Genomic DNA, 12,844 nt, shown 5'->3' on the forward strand with positions numbered 1-12,844 from the left:
TCTTGCCGGCTGTGAAGAACGTGCCTGTTTTTCCTTTACCTTCTGCCATCATTGTAAGTTTCCTGAGGCCTCCCCAGCAATGTGAATCAATTAAACCTCTTTCCTTTATAAATTATCAAGTCTCAGATATTTCTTCACAGCAGTGTGAGAATGGGCTAACACAGCCCTAGATCTGAGAACAGTCCAAAGTAGGGTGTTGAGATGGTTCTGGTTTGTACCTTTGGGAGTCAATATTAGACCAGTGGTTTAGTTGTAATTTTCCTTATTGTAAGGTTCTGGAATAAGTAGCTGAAGGCTCAGAAGGAGGAGCAGGGAAGAGGGTGAGAGTTTATGGACTGGTCCTAGGAAGGACAGGTCCTTCTCCGGGCTTGTAACTCTTTCCTCTAAAAGGAGGAGCTGTTCTAGATGCTCCTCAAGTTCACTTCATGTTCTGATGCTTTCTGATTAACACCTTCTGAACCATCTGATCCGTGCTCTATTGGAGCCCAGAGGAGCCCTGACAATTTGGTTTTATGTGTGTTTCTAGGTCCAGGTTTTTACTTGTTCTGGAGTACTGAGCAGAGTCTGATATTGCTGAGATTGATCTAGATTAGGGGTTGGCCTTTTTTTTTTTTTTTTTTTTCCTGTTAACAGTGAGAAAGTAGGCTTTGTAGGTCAAGAGGCAAAATTGGGGCTATGATATACCTACCTATATAACAAACAAGACAACACATTTCCATGTGTATTTTTGGAGACAGAGTCTTACTCTGTTGCCCAGGCTGGAGTGCAGTGGTGTAATCACGGCTCACTGCAGCCTTGAGCCCCACACCAGGCCCAAGCGATCCTCTCACTTCAGCTTCCAGAGTAGCTGGAACTACAGGTGTATGCCATCATGCCCAGATAATTTTTTAAATATTTTGATAGAGACAGGGTCTCACTGTGTTGTCCAGGCTGGTGTTGAACTCTTGGGCTTGAGTGATCCTCTGCCCACATCTCACATATTCATGTCAAGGTGTTGGCTGGTGCTGAGATTCTCAGTTGAGGCTCGGAATCCTCTTCCAGGCTCATTGATTCTTGGCAGAATTCATGTTCTTGCAGTCTTTGGACTGACATCCTCACTTTCTTGCTGGTGTTTGGCTGTGGTTCACTCTCAGCTTCAGGAATCTGTCCTTCTTCTTCATTGATATTTACTGCATACCTGTTTACTTTCTCTTGGTGGCCAGCAAGATTGCTTCTCATGCCTTGAAAAGCAGAGACTCATCCCCCTCATGCTTCGAACATCTTTGACTTCCCTCCTCTACCATCAATCAGATAAAATGAATTTTAAATGTCTCACTTGATTAGCTTAGGCTCACTCAGATAATCTATATATCTTAAGATTAATGGAATTGGGACTTCAATTATGTCTTCAAACTCACTTCCCAATACAGATGCTCCTTGATTTACAATGGGGGTTGCATTTCAATAAACCCATCATAAGTTGAAAATATCATGTCAAAATGCAATACATCTAATCTACTGAACATCATAACTTAGCCCAGGCTACCTTAAATGTGCTCAGAACACTTATATTAGCCTGTAGTTGGGCAAAATCATCTAACGCAAAGCTTATTTATTTTTTATTTTTTTGAGATGGAGTCTCGCTTTGTCATGCAGGCTGGAGTATAGTGGTATGATCTCGGCTCACTGCAGTCTCTGCCTCCCAGGTTCAAGTGATTCTCCTACCTCAGCCTCCCGAGTAGCTGGGATTACAGATGCGCGCTGCCATGCCTGACTAATTTTTGTATTTTTAGTGGGGATGGGGTTTCACCATGTTGGCCAGGCTGGTCTTGAACTCCTGACCTCAAGTGATCCACCTATCTTGGCCTCCTAAAGTGCTGGGATTACAGGTGTGAGCCACCGCGCACTGCCCACAAAGCCTTTTTTTAATAATAAAGTATAGAATATCTCATGTAATTTATTGAATACCACCCTGAAAGTAAAAAGCAGAATAGTTGTATGAGTATTCCATGTATGGTTTCTACTGAATATTGTTTTTGCAGCATCTCAAACTGACATATCATAAAATCGCAAGTTGAATCATTGTAAGTTGGGTACCAGCTGAAGTATCCAGATTAGTATTTGAATAGCCAGGATGGTGGGGCTTTGGGGGCAGGGGGATCTTTAGCATTCTGCCAACCACTACCATCCCCAGAATGGAGGGCTACACAGCTGTGGAAAGGCACAAGGAAGATGTCTGTACACAGCCATGGATCATCTACAAGATATTATTACCCTGATAAAAGTCAGATGTAGAATAGTATTTGTAGCATACTGTTAATACCTTTTGTCTAAGAAAGGGGGTGAAAACAGAGAATATATGTGCCTTTACTAATATTTTACAAAAGACAGAATGGAAAGTTAAATAAATTACAAGAGTGACAATTTACAGGATTAGGAAGAGAATAAGGAAGGTGCAGGGGCAGGAATGAGCTATGCTTCTCTGAATGTACCTGCTTTATGGTCTAGACTTAAGAAACATGTAAATGTTTTATATAATGTTAAAAATAAAAATGAGAAAAATAAAGTGGTCTTGAAAAATTGAAAACAATCTGTGTGTCAAGTTTGTGGTATGATTCCCCAGGGAAGAGAGATTTAAAGCGAGTGCTTTTAAATCACGGTATTATGGCAGAATATTTCTATCGTAATATATTTTAGTGACCAAAATCCCATTAAGAAACCTTAAACTGCATTCAGTGTTCTTGTTGTCAGTGTTAATATATGTATTGCCATTTGAAACTATTACATAGATATAGATGGTGTGTGTGTATATATATGCTCTCTTTGATGTGTGTATATATATATGGTCTCTATATATGGTGTGTGTCTATGTGTGTGTATATGTATGTGACCTCTCTATATATGGTATATATATGTCTCTATGGTGTTTGTGTTTGTGTGTATATATATATAGTCTCTATATATATGGTAAGAGAAAACTAATAATTATGCTAATTCCAGTAATAACCAATATTATCAGTGTAAAATGTACAATTATAAAAATATAAGTAAAATTATCTCATCCTTAATTTGACTCTAAAATGTTAGCATAAACTCATTTATTTTTCTATCTTTTTAAAGAAATTATGCATTTCATAGTTTTATCTACTTGTGTTAGTTTGCTCAGGCTGTCATAACAGTACCACAGATTGGGCAACTTAAACCACATACATTTATTTTCTCACAGTTTCATCAGCTACAGATCCAAGATCAAGGTGCCAGCAGGAAGTGAGGTCTTTCTTCTTGGCTTACATAGAGGGCTGCCTTCTTCCTGTGTCCTCACATGGCCTTTGCTTTGTGTTTGCGCACTCATGGTGTCTTTTCCCCTTTAAGTACACCATTGCTGCTGGATCAGGCGCCCCCCCCAACGTGACCTCATTTATCCTTAATTACCCCCTTAGACCTCCAAATACAGCCCTATCTCCAAACACACATGTCTTCAAATATAGTCACATTGAGGGTTAGGGCTTCAGCATATGAATTTTGGGGGGAACAGAATTCAGTTTATAACACTGAATTCAAGTTTTAATTCCTAAATACCATTTTTTACTCAAATCATGGTCTCTTGTATAAATAGGTTCCAAGTCCCTGGCACAGCTTTGCATTTAGACCAGAAATGAACAAATTGAGGCTGGGGCATGTCAGTCCTGAAAGCGAGGAATTTATCAGAGACTTCTAAGGTCATGTTAAAAGAAATACAGGAGCCAATGTGAAGGAGCTTCTACTGGCCAAAGATGGAATTTCGAGAGTTCTTTATATATTTTAGATATGAGTCCACTGTTAGATATATGGTTTGCAAATTTTTTCTCTCCGTGTGTAACTTGTCATCTTATCTTAACAGGATATTTTACAGAACCAAAGTTTTGAATTTTAATGGGTTCACTTTATCAATTTTTCCTTTAGCGGTTTGTATTTTTGATGTCAAGAGTAAGAACTCTGTCTAGATCCCAAAGATTTTCTCCCGTGTTTTAAAAAATATTTTTTATGATTATACGCTTTACATTTAGGTTTGTGATCCATTTTGAGTTAATTTCCGTATAAAGTATAAAGCTTAGTTAGAGGTTTTCTTTTGGTTTTGGTTTTGGTTTTTGCCTGTGGATATTTAATTGCTCTGGTATTATTTGTTGAAAGGGCTATCTTTCCTGCATTGAATTGCTTTTGTACATTGTCAGACATCATTTGGGCGTATTTGTATGGGGCTGCTTCTGGGTTCTCTAAACTTTTCAATTGATCTGTGTGTCTGTCCCTTTATCAATACAACATTGTCTTGATTACTGTAATTAAGATTACTTGATCATCATAAGGCTTAATATTGGACAGAGTGATCTCCTCTTTTTATTCTTCTTTGTCAAGAGTGTTTTAGCTGTTCGGGGACCTATATGCTTTTCCATATAAGCTTTGAAATGAGCTTGTTTATATTTGCCAAAACCTTGTCGGGCTATCATTAAACTAATGCATCAATACAAGGATAGTTGATATATTTACTCTATGGTCTGCTGTTCCTTGAATGTGGTATCTCTATTTATTTAGTTTTTTTTTTTTTTAACCTTCTTTCATTAGCATTCTATAATTTCAGCATATTTTGTTAAGTATATACCTAGTATTTCTTTTTGGAGGGGAGCAATTGTAAATGGTATTGCATCATTAATTTCAGTTTCCACATTTGATTGATGTGTTTGTTGATTTTATGTTCTACAACCTTACTAAACTCGCTTATCAGTTCTAGGTTTTTTTTTTTCCTCCTTCCTTCCCTCCCTCCCTCTCTCCTTCCCCTCCCTCCCTCCCTCCTTACATTCCCTCCCTCCCCTCCCCTCCCCTCCCTCCCTCCCTCCCTCCCTCCCTCCCTCCCTCCCTCCCTCCCTTCCTTCCTTCCTTCCTTCCTTCCTTCCTTCCTTCCTTCCTTCCTTCCTTCCTTCCTTCCTTCCTTCCTTCCTCTTTCTTTTCTTTCTGATTCCAGGAGATTTTCTATATAGCCAATCATGTCATCTGTAAATGCGGACAGTTATTTTTTTCTCTCTCGTTTGTGTACCCTTTATTTTTATTGCCTTATTTTAGTATTTAGGATTTCCAGTACTATGTTGAGTAAGAGTGGTGAGAGCAGATGTTCTTGCTCTGTTTCTGGCTGTGTAGGGAAAACAGTTTTAGGCCTCCGCTGTTAAGTATGAAGTTACTCTAGATTTTTTGTAGATATTCTTTTATCAGTGGAAGAAGGTCACTCTCATTCTTATTCTTTATCCCCAATTTTCTTAGAGCTTTTTTTCTCTCATCATGAATGGGTGTTGGATTTTGTCAAATGCTTTTTCTCTATCAATTAATATAACAATATGATTTTTTTAGCTGTTTCTATAATATATTACATTGTTTTTCAAATTCTACAGCAATTGCATACCTAGAGTAATCTTATGTGTCACAGTGTGTTAATTCTTTTATATTTTGCTGGATTTGATTTGCTAATATTTTGTTGAGGATTTTTACTTTTAAGTTCATGAGAGATACTGGGTTATAGTTTGCTTGCTTGCTTTCTCCCTCCTTCCCTTCTTTCCTCTTAGTATTACTATAATACTAGCCTCATAAAATGAATTGTGATGTATTCTCTCTGTTTCTGTTTTCTAGAAGAGACTATGAAATTTGTTAATTTTTCTTTAAATTTTTTGTAGAATTCTCTAGCGAATCCATTGGGGCCTGCAGATTTATCTTCAGGAACTTTGAAATTACAAATTCAATTTCTTTAAAATGCAAGACCATGCATATTTTAACATTTTACTAGGTCGAGTTTTGGCAGTTTATGGGTTTTGAGGAATCAGTCCATTTTTTCTAAATTATTGTGTTATTAAATATACTTTTTTTCTAGTATTCCATTTTATCTTTTTACTACTGAAGTATTTGTAGTGATATCCCTTTTCATTCCTGATATAGATGATGTGTACCTCTTCTGTTTTTATTTTTATCAGTTTTGCTAGAGATTTATTAATTATCATGGTTTTTTTTGTGACCAGCTTTTTGTTTTCTCTATCATTTTTCTGTTTTCAGTTCATTCTCTGATTTTTATATTTTCCTTCTGCTTGCTTTGTGTTGCTCTTTTTCTGCTTTCTGAAAGCAGAAACAGATTATTGATTTGAAACCTTTTCTCTTTGTAAAAGGTCTCATGTAGCATTTAGTCCTATAACTGTCTTTCTCAAATGCTTTTATAGCATTTGCATAGATTCGGATTTTTTAAAAAAAATTATGTTGTGTAATATATCTTTTAAATTTCCTTTGAAACTTCCTCATTGATCCATGTATTATTTAGAGATGTCTTGTTTAATTTCCACATATTTTGAGATTTTTCTGTTGTCATTATGTTATTGATATATAACTTGATTTTATTATGGTCAGAGAACACACTTTCTGTGATTTCAGTCCTTTTACATTTGTTGAGGTTTGTCTTGTAGTTTAATGTATGGTCTGTTTTGGTGAATGGTACAGGGTGCTTGAAAAGCATGTACATTCTGCTTCTTCTTGGTGGGGATATTCTTTATATGTCAATTAGATTTCTTTCATTGTGTTGTTTAGATATTCTCTATTCTTACTGTTTTTCTTTCTAGTATTTCTATCAATTTCTGAAAGTAGGGTGTTGGAGTCTGCAGTTATAATTGTGGCTTTGTCTGTTTCTCTTTTCAGCTCTAACAATTTTTGCTTCCTGTATTTGGGCCTCATTGTTTGCTGCATACTTACTTAGGGTATTATGTTTTCTTGTGTACAGATGCTTTTATCATTGTGTAAGTCCATCTTTGTTTCTAATGCTTTTCTCTGAAGTTTACTTCATTTGCTATTGATACAGCCACTCCTGCCTTTATTTTAAATTAATGTTTGCATTTTATACCTGCTTTCATTTTTTTTTTTACTTTAAACTTATCTATATCATTGCATATAAGGCAAGTTTCTTATAGACAGCACATTGGGGTCATAATTTTGTATCACCTCTGCCGTTTCTGCCTTTTAGTTGGTATATTTGGACCATTTACATTTACATTTATGTTTAAGGTGATTGCTGATATGTCAAGGTTTAAGTCTGACATTTTATTCTTTATTTTGTTTCTCTTTACTTAGCTTCCTTTGGGTTATCTGAACATTTGGGATTCTTTGATTTATTTATAGCACTGTTGAGTATATCACCTTGCATAGTTTCCTTAGTGGTTGCTCTAGTTGTTGCAATATACATACATAACTTATAATAGCCTGTTAGTCATAATATGTTATTACTGTGAATGAAGAGTAAACACCTAGTTTCCTTTTATTTTCCATACTTTCCCTTTACTATCCCTGCTTTTAAAATATAATTGTCTTGGCCAGACACGGTGCCTGGCCAACATGGTGAAACCCCTTCTCTACTAAAAATACAAAGATTAGCTATGCGTAGTTGTGCGCGCCTGTAGTCCCAGCTACTTGGGAGGCTGAGGCAGGAGAGTTGCTTGAACCTGGGAGGTGGAGGTTGCAGTGAGCCAAGATTGTGCCACTGCACTCCAGCCTGGGCAACAGAGCAAGATTACCTCTCAAAAAAAGAAAAAAAGATTGTCTTAAGGAAGTTCTCTCTGCATGCATTGAGCAATTTATCAGATGGTGTTATATTTTTTGCTTTTAATCATCAAATATTTAAGAAATTTATTAGAAGTAAATTAGACTGTTACATCTACCTCTAATTTACCCATTCTGATGTTCTTCTTTTTTTATATTCTTAGCCTTCTATTATCACTTCTTTAGGATTAGAGAACTTTCTTTAGACATTTTTTTAAGGGTATGTTTGCTGTTGAAAAAAAATGGTTACTTTTTCTTTGAGAAATCTTATTCCCCCTTTATGTCTGAAGATTACTGCATTTAGAACTTGTAGTTGACAGTTTTTTTTTCTTTTCAGTCTTTAAAATTTTTGTACTTTCTTCTGTCCCCTATGGTTTCATATCATGGTTTCAAATCTGTTGTTTCCGTTAGTATTCCTTTATAAGTAATGTGTTTTTTCTCTATTTTGAAGATATTTTCTTTGCCTTTAGGATTTAGAAGTTTAATTGTGATATCTCTTTGGTGTGGATTATTTGGTTTAATCCTATTTGGAGTCTGATCACCTTCTTGAATATATAGATTTATGTCTTCTGCTGAATTTGGATATTTTCAGCCATGATTTCTTTGAATACTTGTTTAGTCCCATTTTCTCTCTCTTCCCCTTTTTGGGACTTTGATGATATGAATATAAGGTATTTTGTTATTCTCCTACTGATCCCCGAGACTCTATTTTTTTCTTTTGTCTATTTTCTCTCTGTTTTTCAGATTTCATAAGTTTAATTTATTTGTACTCATGTCCACTGATTCTGCTCTCTGTCTACACTCTGCTATTGAGCTTATCCAGTGAGGTTTTCATTTCGGTTATTGTATTTTTTTCAGTTCTATATAGTACATTGGTTCTTTTTTATAACCTTTTTCCTCTTCTGAGATTTTAAACAATTTCATTAGTTTTAAGAGAATTTGCAATGCTTTTGGAAACGTTTTTAAAATAGCTGCTTTGAAATCATTGTTAGATCATTCTAGCATCTGATTCATACTAGTAAAGTATGTGTTGTTGGTCTTTTTTGATTCATGCGGTTTTCCACTCGTTTTTATGAGTGATTTTAGATTATATCCTGGACATTTTGCCTAGGTCTTGCATCCTCAACTTGCTCTGTGTCATTAAGTCTTATTGTTACTGAGTGTAGGTTTTGTTGCTGGTTGCTGCACCTCACTGACACTAATTTTGTAGGGGAATCAGATCACTGCCTGCTTCTGCTGGTTGGGAATGGAAGATAGCTCCCCAAGCAGACACCTTAATACTGTCACAGCAGGGAAATTAAAGAATGGCCTGCTTCTATTGGGCAGGGAATGGACGATCAGCTCTCTGCTGAGTCTTATAGGCACTACCCCTTTACGGGAATTGGGTAACTGTTGACCGCTTCCACTTGGCAGGGGATGGAATATTAGCTCCCTATTCTGCTTTGCCTATACTTCTCAGTTGGGGAATTGAAGTGAGCCTTCCCTAGGGGTGGGTTAAGGTAGAAGATCAAATTCCCATGGTCCCACTAAAACTGTGGAGGACTGGGAAGGAAAAGGTTGTATGTGGTGTTTTTGTTGGTGTGTTGCCAGAGTAAGACAGGTATTGCCAGAAAGAATTTCTGTTGTTAGGCCATCTTTTTTCATTGGTCCTTTGGCCAGGGAAAACAGGCTTTTCTTAGATCTTTTTTTAGGGGACAGTTCTAGTTTGCAGGCTTGTCTAGCACCCTGTTGGAATACATGAGAGGCAATAAAGAAGGGAAGGAGACTTACTGCTATGTTGTTCCTCAAGTCCTTCATTCTGTAGCCAGTCCACCTTTTTTCTACCTTTCAGAGTCTTCCTGTACTTGTTTTGATTCTACTCCATCTTGGCAGAACTGGAAATCCAAAGTCGCTTTTAGAGTTGGTGGTATAGTAGTTAGCAGAACTACTTTTCACAGTGATTTTTAAATTCTGCGCGAGGAAATGTGAGTTGCTGCACCCTGATTAAAAAGTGATTTAAGTGATTTGGAAACATCTATGACTATTAACAATATACATTGCTTTGATTTTAACAGGCTTGCATCTGATTTAGCCCCTAGAAATAAAAGTGTGAATTGTTCAGGATATATGCTTGAGGTTATTCAATGCAGCATTATTTCTAAGTGGTATAATAACTCGAAATATAGTTAATATCCATTGGTATTGAAATGCTTCAGTAAATAATGGCATAGCTGTGACATAAATGATTCATTTGATTAACTTGGAAGGATGTTCATTGTATATAGATAAATGAAAAAGCAAGGGCAGAGTTATATGTTAATTATGAAGTTACATTTGTAAAGCAAAATGGCAAAACTTCTATTTGCATGTATTTGTATACAGTTTCATTAAAAAATGGGTATGGGACTCGGCACGGTGGCTCACACCTGTAATCCCAGCACTTTGGGAGGCTGAGGTGGGCGGATCACGAGGTCAGGAGATCGGGACCATCCTGGCTAACATGGTGAAACCCCGTCTCTACTAAAAATACAAAAAATTAGCCGGGCGTGTTGGCGGGCGCCTGTAGTCCCAGCTACTCAGGAGGCTGAGGCAGGAGAATGGCATGAACCTGGGAGGTGGAGCTCACAGTGAGCCAAGGTTGCGCCACTGCACTCCAGCCTGGGAGACAGAACGAGACTCTGTCTCAAAAAAATAATAATTAAAAAAAAAAGGATATGAAAGAACAATACCAAATGGGTTATCTGAGGAGGATGTGATGGGGAGATTATTTATCTTTACTCATTTGTATTTTTAGGCTGTTATAATAAGCATATTTCACGCCTATAATTAAACATATATATGTATGTATAAAATGAAGAAAAACTAAAGGAAATGTTAGCAATGGGTACTAGTTAGTTAAGAAGGGATTAAGGGGATCCTTGAGGAAGTGAAAATTCACATCTTTTTAGACTTTTAGATTAAATTTAGTAATATAAATTATCGTCAGAAATGAATAGGCAGCCGGTGCAGACTATGGAAAATAGTAGCTGTTCCTATGTGCTTTGCAGCCCAGGTATTGTATTCATGTGCATATAAAATGCAAGGTTGAATATAAAGGTATGCAAAAGAGAGCCAGCCTTCAGGCTAGAGAGACGTTAAAATTCTCTATGATGAGTTTATACAGAAAATTGTTCTCCCTTCCTTACTTGTCCCTTGAAACTGCACTAGCAGCTGGAGTCTTTAACAAATCACAGTGCTGCCCATCTGCCTGAGAATGGAAGCCTCATATCTGTAGCCCAGGATAACCTTTGCTCCATTATGCAAATATATTTTTCTGCATACCATCATCACCATTGGCCTTTTATGGATTACATTTTACATTTCAGCACATTTTCTATGATGTCAGCTCTGAGATCTATCTAGCATGAGACAGGTGGTGAAATTGAGCTGTCAAGATCAGATAAAAATGATATGATGGCTCACAAATGTCCACCTATTTCTCCGAATAGCTTCATACTCATATTACTATGACAGGCGATAAAATAGGCCTTATGCATCTCTCAACATGATAATCCTTTTAGAGGATGAATAGTCTTGTAAGTTGATTGTATAGGTTTGCTGTGAGCCTGAAATGTCAGTGGCTCCTGATGGATCAGGTTTTCCTAGAGTTTTTTTTTTCCTTCCCCATAATATTGCTAATAATGTGGCAATCAGTGAAATAAAAAAAAAACTGCTTTGATTTTAAAAGAAGTATTTTTTAAAAGAAATATTTACTCTGGATAATTGGTTAACTGTGTGGAGAAAAATTATTTTCTCTGCTTACACCGTACAAAAGCCAATTCCAGATGGATTGAAGAATTATATACCGAAAAGAAACCGTAAACAGCTGGAAGAGAATATGTTTAAATATGGGCAAAGAAAGCTTTTCTGAGTAGAAGAGCAATGAAATAAACCATAAAAAGAAATACTGATAGTTTGGCTACATATAAATTAGAAACTTTTATATCCTCCAAAAATCATAAATAAAATTTATATGCTAACAAAAGCTGTAAAATTTTGCATCATATATAACAGTTAATCTGTGTATTATAAACAGATTCATAATGATGTGAATAGATATTCAGCATCATTAGTAATCAGTGAAATGCAGATTAATATGTTACGAGGAACATTACTTTTTGCTGAGCCCTTGCAGAGCCTTCATCTTTGCCACTTTGCTCCCTTGTACGCAGGCCCATTAAGCAAGCCCTGGGTGGCTGGGGAAGGAGTGTTTGTTGCCATTTGGAGAACATGTCATCTTGTCCACTTGATTATTGAAAGCCTCCTTTGAAGTAGATGCCCGTTAGTGAACATGCGTGTGCTAATTCTGAGAAGTCTACCTGTATACTTCTTTCTCAGAACAACTTGTCACCAGTTTTCAAATTCCTCAGTTTTCTGAGTTCCTGACCATCCTACTAAGCTGTTAGCCCCAGTGCCCATGAATCAGCATATATCTGAGTTGCATCTCAGTTTAAACATAGGGTGTAACACAATGTATTGTTTGAAGCTCTGCTCACTGGGAGGATGTTCTTTCCAGGGACACTTCTGATTAGGCTTGTCATGCAGCAGTCCACTTTCATTTGGTGCCAGCATATTGTACTGAACCATTCACTAACCAGATTCAGTGCTTTTCTTTGCCAGTTAGCTGGTCATAAACAATTCTTAATTAGGATTAAGTAAGAGAAGGCAACACAGAGGAGTATGTGTTGAAGGAATCTAAGCCACTGTTCATGCAATTTACTACTGTGTTTTTTGACATGTAGAAGCTCAGTCTCTTATATTGATTGACTCATTTGATGATGGTTTACTGCTTTGCATACTTAAGCTAGTGGCTTGGTGAGCCAGGTTAATGATAAGTAACTCAGATCACGTGATCATTTGGTTTCAATTGTAATGTTCATTCTCTCTCAGGAGCTTTCTCTCAAAAGGAGAATAGTAATCCACATGTGAGAAAGTGACTTTTCTCTTAAGCTGCACAGATATGTGTTGTGATTCACTTACTGATGCTTCCCTGGGGCTCCATTTGTTGTAGGGGCTCAAGTGGTACTAGATATGCTAGGTCATAAGACCTGAGTGGCCGAGCAGCTTGTAGAATTGCTGCAGAGCTTTACTTACTTCAACTCCATTCAAAAACTAGTAAGTTTGTGAATTTTTCAGAAAATGAGGGGCACACATTCAACGGTGGTATGTATTACCTCTTAATTCACAAAAAACCAAGCATTGTGCCTCTTTTTTTAGTTACATTCAATAGAAGGTGCAGTAACTTGTTTTTGAC

The 12,844-nt window shown here is 36.8% G+C and overlaps 1 protein-coding gene across 10 annotated transcripts in view; it reads left to right on the plus strand.

Annotated features, from left to right (window-relative positions):
• ULK4 (unc-51 like kinase 4) overlaps positions 1 to 12,844 on the plus strand; it is a 702,682-nt gene that overhangs the window by 189,523 nt on the left and 500,315 nt on the right. The window lies entirely within an intron of this gene.

This window comes from Chlorocebus sabaeus, chromosome 22, assembly GCF_047675955.1.
Source record: "Chlorocebus sabaeus isolate Y175 chromosome 22, mChlSab1.0.hap1, whole genome shotgun sequence".
Taxonomy (NCBI): Eukaryota; Metazoa; Chordata; class Mammalia; order Primates; family Cercopithecidae; genus Chlorocebus; species Chlorocebus sabaeus.